General features: G+C 37.6%; 2 long non-coding RNA genes and 1 pseudogene across 2 annotated transcripts; all 3 read left to right on the top strand.

The window, feature by feature from the left end:
• The first annotated feature begins 6,889 nt into the window (after window positions 1-6,889).
• On the top strand, window positions 6,890-9,465 carry LOC139192330 (uncharacterized). The gene is made up of 4 exons (XR_011576413.1): window positions 6,890-7,278; window positions 7,384-7,438; window positions 8,267-8,555; window positions 8,830-9,465. It is a non-coding gene; the product is annotated as an uncharacterized lncRNA (long non-coding RNA).
• A 2,120-nt stretch (window positions 9,466-11,585) lies between these two features.
• LOC139192083 (uncharacterized) lies at window positions 11,586-12,437 on the top strand. Its single transcript, XR_011575887.1, has 2 exons — window positions 11,586-11,681; window positions 12,156-12,437. It is a non-coding gene; the product is annotated as an uncharacterized lncRNA (long non-coding RNA).
• Window positions 12,438-19,392: 6,955 nt separating this feature from the next.
• Window positions 19,393-19,821, top strand: LOC114821411 (actin-related protein 2/3 complex subunit 3-like; annotated as a pseudogene).
• The last annotated feature ends 4,388 nt before the right edge of the window (window positions 19,822-24,209 follow it).

A 24,209-nucleotide genomic window follows, 5' to 3' on the forward strand; every position in this document is an offset into this window, starting at 1 on the left:
TTAATATTTGCGTTAATTATAATTTCTATTTGGGATAGTAAATTAGTTTTGTTGATTAATTTAATGTTTAATTAGGTTTGAGTTTTTGATTTATAATAAAATAAAATTTGACAATATGTACAAATAAAAAAATAGAAAAAAATAAAAAAATATGCATTGCGTGACGATATATTCATTCGTCAACAATGTGTTGAAAATAATAAATTGTAAAGTAAAGGACATAAAATAAATAAATGGTAAACTTGAGTGACGAATACTTCTTTTTTTGTTGCACAAATGACATTTGTGCGACGAACTCCATCTTTGTCGTGCAATGGTGTTTGTGCGACGAATACCTGTTTTGTTGCGCAAAATCGTTTGTCTAAAAGTGAACTTTTTAATCTTGATTCAGCCATGTGCAGAGGCAAACTGCAAAAATAATTGCAGATTGTGCCTCTGCACTCATCCCTTCGATTTTATTCAATCCGTCATCCGTCATTTTCATTTTCTCTCAATTTCATCATCTAATACTCCCTCCATTTTCTTCTTTTGATTGATCAAGCTATCTTGGTGTGTCTGGTAATCGTTTTTTGTTGTTACGGTAAAAGTATTAATGTAAACTCATACTAACGCCATTAATTTCGTTGTCTATAGGGATATTGTGTGTGATTAGCGATTGGTGGAGAACGATTGAGAAGGTATTTTCTTCGTTTTATTTTTTAAACATATAAAACTAATTAAATTATGTTGAACTTAGTTTCTATTGTTTATATTGTGTTGTGAAATTATATTTATATTATGTTGTTAAATTTGTACGTGACATACAAATATGTGTTTTGATGTACGTAGTTAATTGAAATTAACTTCATAATTGTTTTTTTTTATTTTTAGTAAAATTTGGTTTCTCGTTCGAGGATTAGTTGGATTTCGCGCATGGATGCGAACGCATGACTGCGGTCTAATTAATTCTTGAATTGTCCCATTATTTGGACAGTTTGTGAATGCACAGTTATGACGCGTAGTTTATGGTTGAAGGATTAGGTTTCGATTGTGGAGATTTCAATGTCATCTCTGTACGTTCTTCGGGTTGTACAACTGAAGAATTATATCGAGATGCTGCCGAAATTCATCCACGTCTAAATCTACTCTAATGTAGCCGTAAATTACGTGACATGACTATGCATTCCCAAATGGGATAGGGCCCTAACTAGAGGCATAAGGTGACATTATCATTTTGTATGAAGTTGTTGTGATTGTTGAATTGCTATTGTGGTTCTAGGAATTATGGACATGACATGGATACAGAACCCGAATAGATGCGCGGACTAATACTTGGATGGAATCGAGGATTTTATTAACGTTGCACGTACACACAACCTGGGTGCAACTAAAATCTGGTGTCTTTGTAGGAGGTGTAACAACACGTTAAGGGAGACAAATGAAAATGTTCGATTTCATTTAGTAAGGAATGGAATGATTGAGACATATAATACTTGTAACCATCATGGGAAACAGTTAGACAATGCTTCGTCTTCAAACGCCACAAGAGTGGATAATGTTGAACCTATTGTGGATCCTAATGAACAAGTCATGAATATTATAAATGATGCTTTTCCATTTGCATTGACAAACACCAATCAAGAAGGGGAAGATGGCGTGCCTACACCAATGGACAGTGCAGAGTTCGAACAATATGAAAAACTATTAAAAAATGCCAACCAAGAGTTATACCCGGAGTGGGAGAGCTTTTCCGTTGTCATGGCCATTCTGGAACTAATGCATGGAAAAATAAAGTATCGTATGTCAAACCAGTGTTTCGATTACTTTTTGGGGGTTTTCAAGAGAATGCTTCTGAAGGACAATTGTTTGCTGAGATACCATAGACACGCGCAAAAGGTGTTGAATGGTCTTGGATTAGGTTATGAAAAAATTCACGCTTGCAAAAACAATTGTATTTTATTCTACAAAGAAAATAAAGCATTGGATAAATGCCCTGTATGCAATGAGTTGAGGTTCAAAATGACATCTCAGAATAGAACGACTAAGATCCCACAAAAAGTTATGCATTATCTGCCCCTAAAACCTAGGTTGCAGCGATTGTATATGTCAACGCATACTGCCACAAACATGAGATGGCGTAAGGAAAAACGGGTAGACGACGATATGATGCGGCATCCAACAAATGGGAAGGCATGGAAAGAGTTCGATTAAACGTTCCTCGAGTTTGCTGCTGATTCTCGTAACGTTAGATTAGGACTTGCCACTGACGGATTTAATCCATTTGGGGTTTTCGTATAATTTGCCGCCATGGAAATGTATGAAACAAGAATACATGATGATGACTCTATTGATAACTGAGGATCCTGGTAAGTCAATCGATGTATCTTACAGCCGTTGGTGGATGAGCTAAAAGATTTATGGACACACGGTCTGTGCACATACGATAAATGTACTGGCATGATGTTCACTTTGTGGCTTGCAGTGATGTGGACTGTGAACGATTTCCCCATATATGCAATGGTTTTCGTTTGGAGCACTAGGGGTTATATGGCATTCCCTGTATGCAAGGAAGACGTAACATCTAGTTTGCACGCCGAAAAAGTTTGTTACCTTGGTCATCGAAGATGGTTGCCTTGGGACCACCAGTGGCGAGAGAAGGATAAAGAGTTTGACGGGGAGAAAGAGCATTGTCTCAGTCTTAGAGAATGGTCCGATGCTCAGATTTTGGAACAGCTTAACCGTTTGGATTTTGCTTCTTTCAAGACCAATGTCAGTAGGACAAGACCTTCTACACATATGAACTGGATGCACAAGTCTATGTTTTTTGAGCTCTCGTATTGGTCCAAACTAAAATTGAGACACAACCTTGATGTTATGCATGTTGAGAAAAATATATTTGACACATTGGTCGGCACAATTCTAGATATTGAGGGCAAGATAAAAGACACGATCAAAGCTTGTCTTGATTTGGAACGAATGGGAATATAATGGGGTTTATGGATGAATAGGGACAATCATAAAGCCAGAAGGGATCTTGCATTTTTTTCAATGAAACCGAATGACAAGAAAGAATTTTTAAAGTTTTTATTGTTTGTAAAGTTTCCTGATGGGTATACTTCAAATATCGTGCGATGCATGAACGTTGACGGGGGTAAATTAGTTAGCCTAAAGAGTCATGACTACCTTGTGGTTCTGCAATGCCTACTTCCTGTGGGTATTCGACATCTTTTGCCAGCTGATGTAGTGAAACCAATCATGTTGTTGTCTAGTTTTTTTTGCAATTGACCTTAAGAACGTTGCGAAAAACGAGCCTTAATCAGTTATTCCATGACATTGTGCAAGTTTTATGCAAGTTTGAGATGATATTTCCTCCAGCTTTCTTCACAAGTATGATACACGTGATGGTTCACTTACCAGATGAGGCATTGCTTGCTGGGCTAGTCAACTTTCGATGGATGTATCCAATACAAAGGTATATATTCCTCGTCTTTTTATTAATCAATATTAAATATATTACGATTAGTAATATGTGTATCGTATCATTTTCTTTTGGCAGGTTTCTCGGAGACTTGAAGAAAAGTGTACAAAACAAAGCAAAGCCTGAATGATCCATTATACAAGCTTGGGTGGCATATGAGGCGCTTGCATTTTGTGGAATGTATTTAAAGGATGTTGAGACAACTTTCAATCATCCTCCTCCCAATAATGATGGGGGTATGAGAAGGGAGAAACTTTTAGTTTTTGCCCAAATCGCTCGACCATTCGAAGATCTGATTTGTGGCGAGTCATTTTCCAAGGACATAGAGGTAGCACATTGGTTCGTACTCAACAATTGTGACGAGACACTGTCATACCTAGACGAGCATGAAAATATGATGAAGCAGGCATATCCTTCACATTTATATGCCAAGAAACAACGTGAATTGTTTCCGCAGTGGTTTCTCGAATATGTAAGTTTGAAGTGTTTTGTATTGGACATATATAGTGTACCAATTAAGTTGCTTGGACTACCAATTTTAAATGTTTGTCTAATATTAGGTGAATTAACTAAAAGCATCGAATTCCCCCTTGTACACTGAAGAGTTATATAACTTGGCGTTCGGACCAATTCACGTTGAATTGTACTCATGTTGCCATGTCAACGGCATCAAGTTCTTAGTGGGTGCACGAGATGACAAGTTGTGTATGCAAAACAGTGGTGTTCATGTCCCCGGGGGAGGCGAAAGTACAGACATTGAATTCTATGGTAAACTAACAAGTGTCGTGCAATTGCTTTACAAAGACCAGTGCCAAGTGATCCTATTTAAGTGTCGATGGTTTGATACAAACCCAAATAGGCATGGAAATGTGAAAAGAGATCATGGATTACTATCAGTGAACACTACCAAAACTTGGTACGATGACGACCCTTACATCTTAGCAACCATGGCAAAACAAATTGTGTATATTTATGACTCTAAAGCCGGGAGGGGTGGGAAAGTTGTTCAGAAGATGGATCATAGGAACGTGTATACTATACTAGAACAAGACTGTACTGACGACGACATCGACAATGTTGCTGACCAACGTCTTGAATCTTTGATGAAAAGTGGTGCGGAAACACTCTGAGATACTAATCTTATCCAAGAACCATTTCAGATAGAAGGAGTATCTTCAATTGAAATACCAATTCAATCGATCACAATTGACATCGGTAATATTCCACGATACAATGGTCCAGTGTGCACAAACGACAATGGTGACGTACCTATCGATGATGAGGAATGGGACACTGAAAATGATGATAGCGATGAAAGTGAAAGTTATTATAGTTCGGATGAAGATTAAGGCAATATATTTGTAACTTTTTTGTAAAACACATGAAATGGTTAATGCATTATATAGAGTGATTGAAAAAATGGTATGAATGATTCCCATTTTATACCTAAATTACTTTGTAAATAAATTTGGTATGTTTGTATTTTATAATAAATTGTAAACAAAATAAAAAAATTTAAAAAACCATTTTAAAACATAATTGTGTGGCACATAACAATTTTCGGTCGCGCAAGCTAGGCCTGGCAATTCCTGACACAACCCGATAACCCGACACGACATGCAAAATATTAATTTATAATTTTATAACCCTAAAAGAAATTACTATAACAATTATGTATATTAATTTAACAATTTTATACCCCTAAAAACTATAAAAATTATATATATATATATATATTAAATTAAATTTAAAAAATTGGCGACCATTGGATCGGCTTAAATATACATACCATTCAACTTCTTAAGTGTTATACGTACAAAATAAATAAATTTAAATCTACTAAACTAATGGATACCACAAAATCTTATGTTATACTTAATCAAAGTATAAATAAACTCTAAATGTTAGTGAATCTATCTTTTTGATGGGATACGCATTGTACGAAACTAATTTCAACGATCCAACTGTCAAACTTGTTTGTATATGGTTCAAGATCGCATACGCCAAAAATGACAAAAAACAAACATTCAAAGATCAAGTAACGGTACAAAATGTTTCGATGGTTAGAAACAAAACATCACGATTTAATGGTTATTTTAACTCCAATTTTGATGATTTTTTACAGGTACACTCATTGACCCTATATGAATACAATGAATGAATTCAATCATCAATTTCAACTATTTACACTAGTAAATACCACAAAATCTTATGTTATACTTAATGAAAGTATAAATAAACTCTAAGTGTTAGTGAATCAATCTTTTTGATGGGGTACGCATTGTACAAAACTAATTTCAACGATCGAACCGTCAAACTTGTTTGTATATGGTTCAAGATCGCATACACCAAAAATTGAAAAAAAAAAAACATTCAGAGATCAAGTAACAGTACAAAAATTTTCGACGGTTAGAAACGAAAAATCACGATTTAACGGTTATTTTAACTCCAATTTTGATGATTTTTTAAAGCTACACTCCTTGACCCTATATGATTACAATGAATGAATTCGATCTTTAATTTCAACTATTTACACTAGTGGATACCACAAAATCTAATGTTATACTTAATAAAAGTATAAATAAACTCTAAGTGTTAGTGAATCTATCTTTTTGATGGGATACACATTGTACGAAACTAATTTCAACGATCCAACCGTCAAACTTGTTTGTATATGGTTTGAAATCGTAGAAAATAAACATTAGAGATCAAGTAATGGGACAAAACTTTTCCACGGTTATAAACAAAAAATCACGATTTAACAGTTATTTTAAATTTAGGCGGGAATATTGCGTGACGAATACATATATTTCGTCGCACAAAGTGTATTTGCGCGGCGAAATATATTTATTCGTCGCGCAAGTGTATGAGATTTCAATGAAGGCACTTTTTTTCGAAGAAATTTTAAAAAACTTGCGCGACGATTGTTTAGCCTTGCGAGAAAAAGACTGTGTCGCGCAAGATTCTATATTTTAACCCCACCTCCTTCGTCCCCTCACTTCCCTCTTCTTCCTTTTTCCCTGCGCGATACTCTCTTTCTCATTACTTTGTATTTCTATCTTTCTCTCCGTCTCTCTCTCCGGCCGTCGCGACTTCGTCTCTAAGAGGTAATTTCCTCTTTAGTTTTTATTTTCAATTTCCTTTATTTACAAATTAGGGGTTAGAATTAGGGTTTTTTTTGTTTTTGTTTTTTTTTTTTCAAATTGGGGGTTAGAATTAGGGCAGTCGGGTTAGATTGAGGGTTCCTAAATTAGGGGTTACATTTAGGTTCTTAAATTAGAGTTTTTAGGGTGCTTAATTGGGGTTAGATTTAGGTCTTAAATTAGGGGAACCATTTTGGTCATTGAGGTTAGATTAGGTTTTCTTAAATTGGGGGTTAGATTTAGGGTTCTTAAATTAGGAGTTCTTAAATTGGTGGCGATTGTCATACTGCAATCAAGTTTATGTCCAAGTGCTCAGGAAGGGTTATCATAGTGAGGGATAACAATAGGTTTCTTAGGTTTGAGGATGGAAAGTGCACATGCGGAGTTTAGTTTTGTAAACTTCCAAGTGCTTCCCTTTGTTTTTGTTTTCTCTGCGATTGCACGTTGTTCTCTTCATAAAATATGCAGACATGGACACATCTTGAACATAGGTTCAGCGAGTTGGCATTTTTCATATTTCAAAATTTCATTTTCTGGAGAAAGGTTTCAGGAATTTGGGATTTTTTTCATCCAAATTTGAGTTTCATGGAGAATGACATTGTGTTGTGAGTTCTTATATTCTAGATGGGTATTTATTTGCTCTCTTGAAGAAATTTATTTATCTTTTTTGGATACCAGGTGAGGTTTTTTGTCAACGGATACTTTCATTGCTAATAATGTCATTCTTTAACGAAAATACTTTCATATGATAAGATTGTCATTCTTGATTTTTTCAATTTTCAGGAGAAAAATCCACTAGGTTTTGGACGTACACTTTGGTCACTTGCATTACTTTATGGTAATTTTAATTACTATTTCCATAATTTTGTTACCTTCCATTGCTTTCTAGTATTGTTGTTTGACTTCAAGTTCAAGTGGTCTGCTCGAAAGTAGTCCCATGGATTTTGATATTGTTGTGGTTGACTTGCTTTTATAAGGTTCATTTGATGAGAGCTTACATATCAGAATTAGATGTTTTGGTTACTCTCTTTTCATTGGTTTTCTGATTGTATTCATTGACCAACACTATGCTTCAATTTTTGAAAATAGAAGGTTATCATCTCTGCTTCTAGGGAGATGCAAAGAAGGTTATCAGTTATCCCTATGCTTCCCTTTATTTTAATTGTGTTATAGCACCTGTTGTGTGTATTGGCGTGATATATTGGACTTTGTAACTCCTAAGATGCCTAATGCTTTCTTTTTTTTGGCTATGATGCTTGTATCCCTGGTTATTGTTGAATATGTGCCATACTTTTTTGTTTCCATCCATTAACTTGGGTGCATGTTCTTGGTTTCTGCCTACCCTCGAGGAGCCAAATTGCTAGCTTGTGGCTTATTTGTCACTTGAATTCCCCGACACACATAGAGCACGTACATACTAGATTTTGCCTCTAACTACTCCTTTATGCTAGTTTCTTCTTATAAATTATAATTGCTTGGTCTATATCCTATCTGAATTGATTAGTTTGTGTATAGTATATCAGTTTTAAGTTTTGTTTATGCCAAACTTGAATTGGGTTTAGAATTAGGGTTTTTAAATTTCGTTTTAAATTTAAGTTGAATTATTAGCATGTGTACAGTAAGTTAAATCTTTGTGTACGAAACAAATTGATTTCTAATTTTGTAGATGTCAAACCTCATTAGAACCCGGAGGGCGATGACTTCTACACCTAGTCCGACGGTTACACCTAGTTCGACGACTACACCTACTACTGTCGCCACTGCTCGGGCAGAGATGGACCATAGGCTTGTCAATCCGGTTGACCCAGTTGATCCTCCAGTCCCACAGGTGCAGGCATCGTCGACTTCTTCGATGGTGTTGCCTGTTAGTGCCTGACGTACTTACCAGGGCCCTCGCACGACGGACCAGATGTTATCATTGGGATCCATAACCGATGCCTCGGGTACATGGCCATGTATACAATCCTAATTCACTTCCTCATTCCCATGTTAACTGAATTTTGTTATTTTAGGTTCAATTTGTTAAGTTATGTCATGTATGGATTAAAAAGTTGTCATCGTTTTGAACCTTTTATTAAACTGTTGTGATCATTGTGTTGGATGCGTATATTGTTTATGTTATTTTCAGAGTTTTGGCAAATGTTTTAATTATACGGGAGGTTATGCCAAAATTTTAGTTGGATTTGTTATTAGTTTTGGGTTAATGATTGATTTTTCATCTCTTTGCAGCGAAGAAAAACACCCGGGGACCTTGTCGGCAATTAAAGACGGCCAAGGGCATCTGGGTGACCAAGGGTCGTATCCCAATTGGATACGATGAGCGACATCAGGCAGGCAGAGTAGCATAGTGCATTGGCCTATGACATTGGGCATGTCGTACGAACCTTTTGCCCTATGCAGTGGAAGTCTTGGAAAATGATGCTGGAGGAAATGAAGAACACGGTGCGCAACAAATTGTTCGTAAGTAGCGTTGCCTTTTTAATGCTTTTCATGTAAAATTTATATATTTATATTTATTATTGTCTTTTATTACGACTTTGACACAAGAAGTCGCTGGCCTAAGGAGTGAGCTGGCATTGTACAATTCTCAAATGTTGACGCTTGTACAAGCCCTCAGTTCCTTCGGAATACATCTCCCCGGTTTTTTTGCACCATCGCCCTCACAACCCTTCCACACTAAGCAAGCACAGCAATCAGGCTCGTCGACCTCCGACCCTATCCCCAACCAGCAACAAGATCCTTTGAACGACATTCCTATAGATTTTTCCGCTTTTTTTTCATAGTTTTGTTCCTGCTTTCTTTTAAAACTTTACAATTGTACGTACATTTTTATTTATATTATAAATAAAAATTGTTTTTTATTCATTAATTTGCTTTTTTTTGTCATTAGTATGAAATCTTTTTTTTTTAAATTTTCCTTTTATTCTATTTTTTTATATAAAAATTACATTTGCGCTACGCCGACCAATCATCGCGCAAAATTAAGTGTGTCTTATAACTTCGTCGCGCATCGCATTACCAAGCGCTTCTAGCATTTTTCGTCGCGCAAACTTTTCGAGACGAACTAGTCACAAAGCGCACTTGTACCCTTTTATATCGTACGACGAAAACCTTCGTCCGTATAACTTTAGTGCGATGAGTAGTAAAGCATCGTGCCATTTTTTTTTGCGCGACGAGTTTGAAATTGTTCGTCGCCCAATGTCTTTTTTCACGACCTTTGCGCGACAAAATACGCGCGATGATTTTCTGGTCGCCATAGTTTTTGTGCGACCTAATAAAGATTTGTGCGACAAAATCTTCCTCATCGCGCAAACTGTTTAATTTAGTAGTGTTAGGTGGTCCTGATTTTTGTTGGAAAAAGAAACAATTTATTGCTAATTCAATCATGGAGGCTGAACTTATTGCTTTGACATTAGCCACTCAAGAAGCAGAATGGTTGAGAGATTTTTTTATATCAGATCCCACTTTGTGAAAAACAATTCCACCTATGTTAGTACTGTTGCTATCGATATGGTGAAAAATCATTATTACAACGGCAAATCAGATGCAAAAGAAGAAAACAAAATGTTATGAGATCTCATTTGAGCAATGGTACTATTAATATGAATTACATTAAATTTGGTGATAATCTTATAGATCCATTAACCAAGGCCTTGACAAGAGAAAGTGTATAGAGTACATCTAGGGGGATGAAATTGAAGCTCTTACAATCATGAGCCATGTATAGGGACACCCAACCTAGTCATTGGATATCATAAGAACTGGTTTCAATGGGAAAAATGAATCATAAAATGTCTACAAGAGATGCACTACTAGTTTTTCTCATCTCTATGGTGTAAGTGCATTTGTCCTTTAATGTTTTTGCAGGTTGAGTTTATTTAAACTCTTAATAAAATATGTAGCTCGTTTTTTAGTGGGATGTCACATTTAAAGAAGCATCCTTGACAGATTTTACCTATATGAGTGTGAAAGTGGGGCTACTTTCTATGAGAATAGTGCTTGTTCTCAAATATACTCATGAAAACCAGGATTAGCACAAGCCGATAACGTGCTAGCTATTAAAGCTCAAATTAACACTTGAATTATTATATGTGGCAATAATTCTTATTTTCCCTTAAGCAGTTGTATTTCTAGTCTGAGACCGCTATCAACTCTAGAGTAGGAATTATTTGAGGTGGAAAAAATTCCCAAAATTCCCAAACCAAACCAAAAAAATACCAATCCCAAACAAAAAAAATGTCCCAAACCGATTTTCCCAAAATTTCGGTATTCCCAAACCGAAAAAATACTGAAATTTCGGTATGGGAATCAGGATTGCCTTTCCAATATTTCGGTATTCCCATACCAAACCGAAAATGTATATTTTTAATTATTATATATATATATATTTTTTTTTTAATTATAATTAGAATTAATTTGAACCGTTGGATTGTTTCAAAATTTTTGTCCATCTATTCCTTGTTAGGCTTTCAGGTTTCAACTTTGTTTCTCCCTGTCGAGGACTGAACTGACTTCATTCCAGTTTCTAACTTTCATTTCATTTCTCAGTCTCTCTCTCTTTCTCAGCTCAGTCTTACTTAAATCCAACTCCGACCAACCATTCACCGGCCTACCACCACACGCGGATCATCCACCGTTGTCTCTCCCTTCCTTCACGATGCAGAGTCACCGCCACCACCGGTCTGAGGTCACTCTCTCACGATTCTCTCTATCGCAACTCTCTCTCGCGATTCTCTCTCTTAGGAGTCTTTGACTCTCTCACACGATTCTATCTCTCAGATTCAGACATAGGTAAATAAATATGGGAATTAATTTAGGGTTTGAAATTTAATTTAGGGTTTGTGTAATTTAATTTACGAATTCTAGATTAGGGTTTGTAATTTTATTGTTTTTGAAATTTAATTTTCGAATTCTAGATTAGGGTTTGTAAATTTAGGGTTTGTTTGGTTTCACAGATCAAATTCTATTTAATTGATCTAATGGTTCAGGTTCTTGGGTTTTTGCAGATTGGTGAAGGTCCGAAGGAACTGGGCTCTTTTGCTTTGCTACTGTGCTGGAGTTTTATTTGCCAACAACAACAGGTAAATTTCTCAGATGAGTTTTATTTAATTTTATGCTCTCTTGAATTGTATGCTTCTTTGATATAATTGTTGCTTTAAGGAATCTAAGCTTTTGGAGCTTTGGTATATTTACATTAGTCATTGGTTGACCTTTTGTAATAGGTTGTGGCTTAATTTAATACTCTCTCAATGCAAACTGTTTAATACTCTCTCGATTCTGATTTAATATGTTGTGGTTTAATACTCTATCAGATTCCGATTTAATTCTCTCTCAGATTCTGGTTTAATAGCATATGTGGAGGTTATTCTCTTCTAGTAGGAAGCCATTATTAATAAAATGGATGTCACATTAGCGACCCATATTTACCAATATTGATCAAAGCTTAAGCAAGATCAAAACTTTTGTCTTTTTATGAGAATTACTTGGGGTACTAGGCAGACAACATTACTGATGGTATTTCAAATGTTGTTTTGTTGGTGTGTTATTGTTAATAGAGAAGGTGTACAAACCAATGCCACAAGGACATCAAGGACAAGGTAATTCTGTTTGCCTCAACCGAGTAGGATTTATCTCCTTTCTAGCCTTGTCTAGCTTCTCCATATTTACCGTTATGAATGACTGTAAACATCCTATATGGATTAAATTCGAGATGTAAAGTACATGTACTGTCGATTTGCTATGTCAACTTGGCCCATCACAATTTCTTGTTTGTGTGGTGAGCATGCTCGACAAGATTCTTCAAACTTGAAGGGAAAAATGCATAGTTGAACAAACTCTGTCTCCGTCTTCTTTGTAGCGTTTCTTTTACTTTCTGTTGTATATATTCTCGTTTAAGCTTACCATCAAGAACTTGAAGGGTAAAATGCATAGTTTATCGCCCCTTTTGAATTTAGTTGAGATGATTGGTTGAATGTATTTTTAAGCGGGAACAGATCAAAGTTTAAGCAAGCTATTTCTAGATGAGCCACATATAGGCAGATTTGTGCACAGATTAGGCATATTGCTTTTGAATAGGCAAATTGGGCATGCCTATATGTCAAATTTTCAATATAAAATGTTGAATTTTAGCCCAAAAACATAATATGTCAATTTTTGGTCCAAAAGCCCAAAAGCCCAAAACCATTTCAGGATTCCCGATTTGTCCCGAAATCCTGAAACTGTTTCGGGATTCCCAAAAATTGGGATTCCCAAAAATTTGGTTTGGGATTGGTATTGAAATTGGGATTCCCAAAAATTTCAGTTTGGGAATCAGGACAAGGGTTTCGGTATGGGATCCCATACCGAACCACCCTTAAAAATTATTGTTTCACTAATGGAGGTTCAATGCAGAGTCACTCCTTCATGATGCATAACGATTCGTCTTTTGCCAATCTTAATTTTCTTCTTTTCTTTTCAATTAATATTAAAAATGAGTGGGGAATGTTGATGCATTTTGAATATTAAATACATTAATTATTTGGTGTTAGGGAGAAATTCATATGGTTGTCATTATCTTTTATTAGTGGGAAATTAAGATGGAATCTTTTAACCTTCTTCTTATGTAACGGTTGCAACTCTTTTCTTGTTAATTTTAGTGTATTACCCTATTCAATTATGGTGATAAGAGACCTATAATCAATAGTATTTTCTCCAGCATTCTTTTATTCATTATTCACTACCTAATCTCTTCTACAACTATTATTATCTCCATTTCCTCTATTTTTTTTCTTTCTATTTTTACTTATTGGCCAAACAAGGGTGTTCGTGTGGTGGAGCTTTGGTCTCTTCCTTTTCTGTAGATAGGTTTAAGTCACACAATGATTCAATTGGGTTGTTGTATCATGGAGGGAATAAGTCAAAAGATATACTCGCACCTCAGCCTAATTTGTCATTGTAAACAAAAAAAAAAATCCCTTGACAAATGAAATATTTTTGTCAATCAAAATACGGTTTCGTCGCCTAAACTTTTAACCAATGAAACTTTATTGAGCAAAGTAGGTCACTCAAAGGTTTACCTGACGAAACTTAGCCACCATCAGGCAATTGTATTTTGCCCGACAGAGTTTTCGACGACTATTTGTTGCGCAAAACAGCTTAAACAAACTACGCTCGATGAACTACACATGTCTAGACTTGGCATTCGTGTCGTGTTTTATGTGTTCGTGTCGTTTTCGTATCATACCCGATATCTTAACGGGTCGTGTCGTGTAACACCTGTTAAAATAAATGGGTAAAATGACCCGACCCGAAATCGACCCCGATAATATTAACAGGTAATATGACCCGACCTGTTACTCGTTAAGGAAAATATATTTTAAACCAATAAATAATCAAATGAAAAACATAATTCTAAATAAGTATATACATATCATATTGTCACATCCAAAACATAAAAATGCAATTTTCTTTTAAGTACATTTTCACTTACCTAAAGTCTTTAATAGTTTTTTAATTAATGTAGAAGTGTAAAAAAATATAGAAAAATATATATATAAATGCTCGTAATGATAAGCTTTACAACTTTCATGAAGAGCTTAACTTCGAAATTCACCACTATAATCATATAAATCATAGATCAAAATTTAACCGTTGATTGTTGTTTACATTTATGTTTCATTGTTCTCATCATATTTTATTTTTTCATATTTTATTTTTTGAAAACTTGATATATTAGAGGTTGCAGGAAGATGAACGATTAGGTTCGTTGATATTATATTCAGAGTTTTAAGGCTAGTGAAAATATTGTTTGATGTTTATAAAGTTTCTACAAACTATATGACATCGATTAATATTTCAGTTAATCGTAAATATTGAAACGTGATATCAAAGATCTGACTCATACATCTTCTTACATCCACCAGATGATCATGTTTTCAAAAAAGAAAATTTAAAAAATGAAATTCAGTAAGAAGAATAAAGCGTAAATGACAATCAATGGTCAAATATACATTTAAGGTTTATGAATTATAGTGTTGGATTTCGAAGTTGACCCCTTCATGAAAGTTGTAAAGTTTGTCACTATGAGTGATTGTATATTTTTTTTACATTTTGTACACTTCTACAATAATTATTATTAATTTTATTAATTTTTCCCTCAAATAAAAAACATTATTCATGAAGGTTTGGAGGATTTTAAAAATCTAAACGATAATGTAAGTGTAACCATTATCTACTCGTAGAGGAAAAATGATGAATCACGAGTGTTTATATATTCTTTCACAATTTTCATACTTGTATGTATGTCTTTTTAATTCTTACCTATATAAATACTATATTAGTTTATTTTATTTTTGGACAACAACATGTTAAGTAAAATTTATCCTAGTAATGATAATAAGGAACTCTCATAATAAAAATAAATAATGACTAAAACGTTTTTTTAAAACTTATATAGAATAATAATACAAAACTATATATTAAATATAGAATATATTGTATTTATTAATATGGCTATTGGATTTTATAATAAATCTTTTAGTAATTAAACTTTAAAATTATCAAAATAAATTTTTTCTTAACGGGCCACCCGATAATGACCTCATAAGTTATCGCGTTGACAAAAAACCCGTTATTTTCGTATCGTTTTCGTGTCGTGTCAGAAACTGCCGGGTCTACACATGCGTGACCAAAGTTCTTCATTGGGCAAAGTTAAAATTTATGAAAAACAATGATAAACTATATTTAAAGTGATGAAAATTTCATCGGGTAAGCTTTATAAACAAAAAGATTAAAAACGTAAAGTTCTTACCCTACGACTTACTTCGTCGGGCAAACGTTCTTTAGTATTAAAAAGTTATGTTTAAATTTAATTAATTAATTTTTATTATATTAATACCATAATATTTAAAATTTTATTTTATTTTAAAACCAATATGTTTGTGCAATTATATTTAAATTCAAAAACAAATTTATATCAGTGGGAGACTGCTTCACTTGTCTAACTATTTCATCCTGGAAGACGTCCGTCTCCAGAAATTATAAATTCAAAACGTAAATGTGGATGCAAATTTCTTCCTCCTTGATCTTGGACAATTTTGCACCTACAAAACAATTAACACCTTAGGTTAAGGCCAAGAGCCTCACGCACCCAAGATGAATAGGGGGCTTTGGCCGAAGAACCTCCGATGCCAAAGTTAGAATTTAGAGAGAAAGAGTGTTTAGAGAATTTTGAGATTTTTTCCAAAGTGTTGACATGGCCTTTTGGTGAAAATGGGAGCCTATATATAGGGATAGGCCAGTCCTCTTTGGAGAAAAGAGTGGCCAGCCATAGGTTGGTTTTTTGGAATGAATTTTGGTTTAATTAGCCAATTTATTATGATTAATTGGCTGATTAAACATAAAGGGAATGTTTTGGTGTTTATGGGATTTATTAGCTAGCTAATTAGTGTAAAAAATGAGAAAATGATAGAAAAAGGTAGAAAATATGATGGATTCTTTCTTGGATGGGGTTGGCCGGCCATTGATATGGTTTTGGAATTAAATGGGTGACTTAATTGATATTTAATGGATTGATTGGGTAATTAATCCATTAATTAACCAATTAACATAATAATTTGGAGGTTACCTTGCAAAAGGGAATTTGATGAGATAGACTTTGAATTGTTTACCTCTTTTGGAGCATCTTTGACTTTGTTGAAAAAAGATTGTCAACTGTTTACGCGTAGAGATCCCAGTGTACCTCAAGGGTATTTTGGTCCTTTTTGTCCAACAATCCACTTGTCGCCTTGTGATTATTTTTGGCTCCACAAATGCCACCACACCTGTTGGGCTGTTTGCAGAAAAGGGCAGCAGGTGTAGAGATCTTCTTGCTTCAGGAAACTTAGGACTGCTTCTTGTTTTGATGTAGATTATCTCTTTAATAGGAAATTAGATTCTTCTAGGAAAGGGAAATAAATTTCTCTCAAAGCTTATTTAAGTCCACCTTAAGTGCGTTGTTAAATCAACTTTGGAGAGTGATTTATTTTACCCTACAAGAGAGAGAGAGCTTAGAGGATATTTGTGCCCCCTCCTCTAGCAATCTTTTACATCTTGCCCGTGCAAAGGACCGTGTTTCGTTGATTTCTTCGTCTTCTCCATGCCGCACCAATGTAAGAAAAAATTAATTTTTTCTTGTCTTCTTCTTGGATAGTGCTATTGTGGGGCAGCTGTTAGGGTGGTGCAGCATGTCGGCTGGCAGGGGCCAGGAGTTGGCTAGGCATGGGCCGATGAGGCATCGTGGCAGAGGCCATTGCTTGGGCTGTTTGGCTTGGCTAAAGCCAAAGGCAGCTTGTGCGGTCGGGGTCACAGATTGTGGCGTTGGGGTGCAATGCTAGGTGAGCCACATGGCTCATGTCCTTTGGGCTCTTGGAACTTACTAGGGCCAGGTTGGTGACTGAAAGAAATGAGGAGGTCGTGGGCCTCATAGGTTGCTGGAATGCTGGGCATGCAAGTCTCTTGCCTACTAGAATGCTGGGTTGATCTCCTTTGATGAGTACCGTGAATGGCGTTGGCTGCTTAGTTCTCTTCGCCGGAAGTAAGGTGGACTACTCCCAAAGATGAGGTAAAGAGGATTAAGGTGGATGCATTGGCTTATCTAATCGTTGTCGTGGAGCTTACTATGAATAAAGGTGGAAAGAAAAGATCTTCCTCGCCTACTCAAGAGATATCGATTGAGAAAAAATTGAAGACTTCTTCCACTGCTCATGATGATCCATCTGTTTTCGAGAGGCCTGTGATTGGCATAACTTCTTCCAATGGGAAGAAAAAATGAGGCTACAAAATCTGAGCCTGTGGCGCCTGCCATGTTGAGAATGGCTAGTACGATTGCTGATAGGATTGCTCAGCGTAAAGGTTCTGTCATGCCCCCAGTGCCGAAGTATGTACTAAGATGTCTGTTGAGAGCTAAGTTCGGTTCACCTTTAGAAAGGCTTGCTACTATGAATAGCGATAAGGTGGTCTCTACTACTAAAGTGGCTCCAAGGCCCTCTCATTTTGCTGCTGAGACTGATTCGCCTGCTAGGAAGGAAGATACTGCTCGCGTGGGCAGTTGTGAGAAATCCACTAAGCCTGCTTATGGGGAGGCTGCTGAGATCTGTGTGCTTTTAAAACTAGATCTGTTTGAAGTCATGGATGCTTGTGCCAAGTTTGTTGATAGTGGTAGAAAGGTTATTTGCCCAAGCTCGTTTGCAAAGCATACGACCCAATATAGAAAGACTGCTATGCTTGCTATGATGCATATATAGCAAGGTTGCTAAGAAGATGGCAAATACTATAGCAGATTATGAGCTCGTTGCTTTGAAGGGGTCTAATATTTCTGCCATACTTCTTTACAGCTTGAGATTGCTCTCCAAGAGATCGTTGACTTGAAGACTAGGCTTGACACGATCCAAATTAAGCATGAAAGTGCAGAGAAGGAGATCGGATGTCACATACCATAGATTCAAGATCTTAAGCATGTTGTTTCTGAGCTTTATTTTGCTGCAAAGGATGAAGAGTTGATTGCTAGTTATAACCAAGTGACCCACTTCAAGAGAATCATCGATAGGCTTTGTTTGTACTATACTTAGGACCTCCGTATTTAGATCTCGTACGAATACTCGAGGGACTTAAATGTAATTATGTAATAAAAGAAGGGGCGAATGTGTAATAAGTGAGGAGCCCTTATTCTATAAAAGGACTCCTCACCCTTACAATTAGAAGAGGCCAATTCTTAGGCCATCAGAGACCTCACTCTCTCCCTCAGAGGCTTTGAATCTATCTCCCTCACTTCTTAGATAAATACATAATCAGTATGGACGTAGCCCAAACCTTGGGGTGAACCACGATACATCTTATGTTATTTACATTTCATGCAGATTCACGGTCGGATTTACGTTGTTCCAAGACCTCTGGTTTTGTGCATCAACATTTGGCGCCGTCTGTGGGAATCGACACAAAAAACCATGTCGGTTTTTTTTTCATTTTTTCACCTCCACCGTGAATTTGCAAAATCTGCAAAAAAAACCCAACAACCCAAAGCTTCCTAGAAAAACCCAGGAAACCAAATACTCTCTCTTTCTGCCTATATTTCACAAACACACACTCTTGCTCTCTGCCTTCTATTCCATTTCCAGCTATGGAGCCGCGCCGCCTAATGGGACTTTGGCTCTCCGTCTGCAACCTCGATGACTGAGTTGACTCAGCATTCAAGGGCAAAGAGTCCATTAATTTAGCTCGAGCAATTTTGTCAGTTTTTTCTTGGAAAATTTCCTCTTTTCCTCGGAAACAATCAAAGAGTTTTTGTTCAATCAGAACTGAAACCGTAAGTAGTGAGCTTGTTTACAGCTTGTTTGAGAGGCTTTGAGCTTAGAGATTTAAAAATTGGAAAATGGGGGAGCTGGATAATTCCTCATCGCCATTACCGACGGTTTCAACGGCATCCGACGGTGAAGCTAGTTTAACTTCCTCCGCTCGTGAAGCCATGACTCGTTCGAAGTCGCCGCAAAAGAAAAAGTGAAACCTTCTCGGAATGCCAGATCCCGAAGCGGATGTGATTGCGCTATCACCGACGACTCTGCTTGCTACGAACCGTTTCGTGTGCGAGATCTGCAGCACAGGCTTTTAGCGGGACCTGAACCTGCAGCTCCACCGACGAGGCCACAACCTACCGTGGAAGCTGAAGCAGCGGATGAGCAAAGATTTCCAAACTCCCATTGGAGATTTTATTCGATTAGGGACCCAATTGGTTATTTGGAATCAAAGTTGTGGTGATACGTCATCTTTTGGCTCGGAAAGATGGTTTACCACTCTAGTTTCATCAACGATGAAGAAATTTCTAAAGCTTATGGATGCCCTCTGTTGCGGTTGAAAAGCCACATAAAATGACCTGCCCCTGTTTCACAGCAAGATAGAACGGATATTGTTGATGAAGCGATTTCATTCTTTCGTGCTAATGAAGCGATTTCATTCTAAGGCACATAAAGGAACTTTGATGTTAAGAGCTCGGCCGATAAACTCCTAATTTATTTGACATTTTATATCAATGTGGCTTTGAAATGGCTTGAGGGGTGCAGAACTTTGGCTGAAGGAACCAAGGCCATTATTAATTTGGGACTAGAAAAAGTTCCTGTTCCTGGAGAGTCGAGTTTCCCTTTCCAGGGATTTTCCCCTCTTCCTCAGTCCCAGCAGGAAGCAGATGTGCTGTTGGAAACAAGAAATGTTTGAAGGAGCCTCTTCATCCTCCTGTTCCTCATTGTCCTCCCCCTGACCAACAACAACAACACCAGGAGGCTCCAGCGTGTGAGATGCCGCAACGGAGGCTAGGACTTGAAGCTCACAATCCCAGTTCTGGATGCCAACTCGTCCCCGACCCACTGCTCGACTTAGCCCCCACTCGTTCCTCTCGACTTACCCACTACGATTCGTGGTTGCAGTGATGGATGTTATTATTTGCTTTTTCCCTTTGATCTTTCGGCGTGTCTGCACATGCATGATAGCAAAATGGAGACAAAATGATGACCTGCAATGTTGATCTTACTTTAAGGATTTGGAGATTATGAAAAATTGCGCTTAAAAGATTGCATCAAACAGAGATGGGGAACATGGGTGGGCAAAGAAATGGAGTGGGAGAAAACAAAAGCAAAAGCACAACAGAAAACAAAAGCAAAAGCAAAAGCAACGCACCAACGATTTGTAGCTGTCGAAGCTTTTGTATTGAAACCTTTGTTTTCAATGATGTAATTTATTTTTCATATCTTTTGGAGACATCTGTATAAACCCCATCAGAGGGTAATAAAAAAAAGCAAAACCCAAAATAAATGGGCTGGAAAGTTGTGTGGAGGGCGAAGGCCCATAAGCCCAAAATAGCACCAACCAGGTGATCAAAAGTACGTCCAGTACTCCAAAATTATTCGGCAACCTGCCACTATTACCACTAACCAGGTGATCAAAAGTACGCCCAGTACTCCAAAATTATTCGGCAACCTGCCACTATTAACGCCAACCAGGTGATTAAAAGTACGCCCAGTACTTCAAATTATACATGAGCATTACTCATGTCAATCATACATAAACATTCATGAGCATTACTCATATTAATCATGCATAAACATTCATGAGCATCACTCATGTCAACATTCATGAGCATCACTCATGTCAACATCCATGAGCATCACTCATGTCAATCAACATAAACATTCATGAGCATCACTCATGTCAATCAGCTTCAAAAGCTTCATTTACAAAGCTCTAGCTTTAAAAGCTTCATTTACAGAGCTCCAGCTTCAAAGTTTCACTTGCAAAGCTTTACCTACAAAGCTTCAGTGCAGAGTATACAAATACCGCCTCCGAACAACTGCCACTTCGGCCCATACATGGATTCAATTTGAAGTCTCCAGCCAACAGACTCTATTGACCGAAGACTTGGGGGACTACACTATGTACCATATATTGGGCCTCATAAAAAATACTTTGGGGACTTAGCCCATTATTTATGTATTGAGGAGCGAACCCTTATTTTATAAAAGGGACTCCCTCACTTTCATTAGAGAGCACCCATCACTTATATATTGAGGAGTGAGCCCTTAATTTATAAAAGGGACTCCCTCACTTTCATTAGAGAGCACCTATCACTTATGTATTGAGGAACAAGCCCTTAATTTATAAAAGGGACTCCCTCACAATCATTAGAGAACATTGCCGCCTGCTGAGCAACCACCTCGCCGCGAGCATCAACTCTAGCCCATAATTTATGTATTGAGGAGCGAGCCCTTATTCTATAAAAGGGACTCCCTCACCTTCAATGCCACAAGCCGAGCCAACCAAGGCAACATAAGCCACAGGCCGAGCAGCCTCGCAACATGTGCTACTTCTAGTTGAGCCTCATTTCACATTGAGCGCCGCCTCATATCGAGTATTCAGCTCTAGACGACATCTAGTTACTTCGGCCCACATATGGACTGAATTTCAAGTCTTCAGCTAAAAGACTCTCTTGACTGAAGATTTGGGGGACTACTGTTTGTACCATACTTAAGGCATCCGTATTTAGATCTCGTACAAATACTCTAGGGACTTAAATGTAATTATGTAATAAAGGAAGAGGCGAATATGTAATAAGTGAGGAGCCCTTATTCTATAAAATGACTCCTCACCCTTACAATTAGAGGAGGCCAATTCTTAGGCCATCAGAGACCTCACTCCCTCCCTCAAAGGCTCTGAATCTTTCTCCCTCACTTCTCAGATAAATACATAATCAGTGTAGACGTAGCCCAAACCTTGGGGTGAACCACAATACATCTTATGTTATTTACATTTCATGCAGATTCAAGGTCGGATTTACGTTGTTCTAAGACCTCCGATTTTGTGCATCAACAGGCTTGAACCTCAAGTGTTGGAACTTCAATGCGTATTGAAGATCAACGAAAGTTTGAAGAAGGAAGTGGATGAGCTGTAGAGTATCCATGTTGGCCTGCTCGAGGAGGATGAGTAGCTGAAAGGTGAAAAGGCTGGGCTCGGGGTTTCGAGATCTTCTCTATTTCTCCGGAAAACTTGCTTGATTTTACTTTTGAGGCTTCCAATGGTGAAGTAGTTGGAGAAGTTAGTGCCCAGGCTGGGGCTGCCAGGGGTGAAGCATCGGATGATACCGCTACTAAGAGCGTCGCGGCTGCTGAAGGTATAGTGACCGAGTAGTCGTGGGATGTCTAAGCTGCTATAGTCTTCTAGGTAGCCTTTAGGATTTTATTTGTTTTTCCTTGTAGCTTTTATTTTGCTTGAACTCCTTCGGCTTTTGCTAATTGTTTATAAACATGCTTCATTCGCTTTTCATTCGCTTTTCTTCATCTTCGCTTCTTTTGTTCATGCCCTAACCTTTAGACTTGATAGACCAGTGGTAGGCATGCTACTTTTTTATAAGCAGACAAGCTCGCGTAGCCTATGCAGTCGTAGGTGTTGGTGTAGAACTTTGCAAAGTTGTTAGCCATAGGGTTGGCAGCCGGAGGGTTGGCAGCCGGATGCCTTACTTACAAAAGCCGACAAGTCCACGTAACCACAAGGCTGTTAACCTTGGCTTTCTCCAATTTCGTAGGTTGCATAGCAAGTATCACAACACTTTAGGACTTGGTGTAGGTTGTTCCGCACTTGGCAGAGGTGAAGCTTATCGACTATGTAACATGTTGGCAATGGATAAAACTTCGTATATGCGTGCTAACTTGTTTAACCTTTCATAAGAATATGTGGTTGTATAAGTCTAGCGCGGCTTTACTGCTCAAAGGGCAAGCTGTAGGCAGTTTTCCAGAAACCGTAGGCAACCTTAATGCACTTGGTAGCAGCTTTAGGGTTCCACGGCAGCCGTCTATAGGGTGTACTGCATAATGTGCCCCCTTCGTCTCTAGGGCCCGGTTCCCCACGAATTAGGCCAAGAGACCCAAAATCCTTCAGTTAGCTAAGCCTTGAAAAAGACCATTATGGCTACTTTTAGGAATCCCGACGCAAACCATCGTGCATCTAGTTATACTAAGGCAGCCAGGCTTATCCACGTCTGGATATTCGAAGTGTAAAGTTTATCCTTCCGTCTTGGAGAGCTGAACTATATGGGTGTCGGGGAATTGGTTTACCCTCTCGCACTAGAGAGCAATTAGTTTACCCTCTCGCACTGGAGAGCATGGTTGGTCCTTCGAGGGGCATAATTCCTACGACAAGTCCCTAAGAAGGGCGCAATCTTCTTTTGAAGTGCAGAAGTGATTAGTTGTTGTAAGTATGCAACCGAGCCAAGTTGTGATTACTTATAAATTCCTCATTGAAAAACGAGTGAAACGAACAAGAACTTAGCTGTAAGGTAGGAACTGCATAACAACTGGATAGTCCTCAGCTTGTGTGGTGGTGCCCATCGAGTTTCTTAAGCCTTCGGGGTTTGATGTAGTGGGAGGTCACACATGGTACCTCTTCAGATTGTAGGCGCTCCACTGCTTTTCGATCTTTTTTTCCTTGTGTAATTACTTTTGCTACCTACTATGTCAATCTTATACAGACCTTCCCATATGAGATTAATCTTTTTAGAGCCTTCTCTGCTGGCAGTGATGAAGGCTTTTCTTAGGACCAGATCTCTGGGCTGGAACTGCCGGATCTTGGCCCTTTTGTTGTGGCTGGAAATAAACTGCTGCTGGTAAGCTGCGATGCGGGTGATAGTCTGCTCGCACTTCTCCTCTGCCAGATTTAAGCTTGTGGCCATCTCCTTTCGGTTGTTTGTCTTTTGGTGATGCGATATGCCCATAGACATCTAGGGAGTTCGTGCGGCCATTTTCTTTTCTTGTTGGTAGGGATTTCGTGTGGCAGTCGAGGATCATCTTGGTGGATGTTTTGGCCCGCCTATTGCCTTGAGGATATCTTGGTGTAGACATGTGCTGTTTGATGACATATTTTTGGAAGAACTTCGCCAAATCTTTGCATACGAATTACAGGCCATTATCACTGACGATGGATTAAGGGATGCCAAATTGGCAAATGATGTTCCTCCATATGAAGCGCTCTATATCCGTCTAAATCATGATCGTCATGGGCTCCGTTTCTACCTATTTGGTGAAGTAGTCGGTTGCCATGATCATCATGTCTTTGCCCCT

Source organism: Malus domestica, chromosome 15 (genome assembly GCF_042453785.1).
Source record: "Malus domestica chromosome 15, GDT2T_hap1".
Lineage (NCBI taxonomy): Eukaryota > Viridiplantae > Streptophyta > Magnoliopsida > Rosales > Rosaceae > Malus > Malus domestica.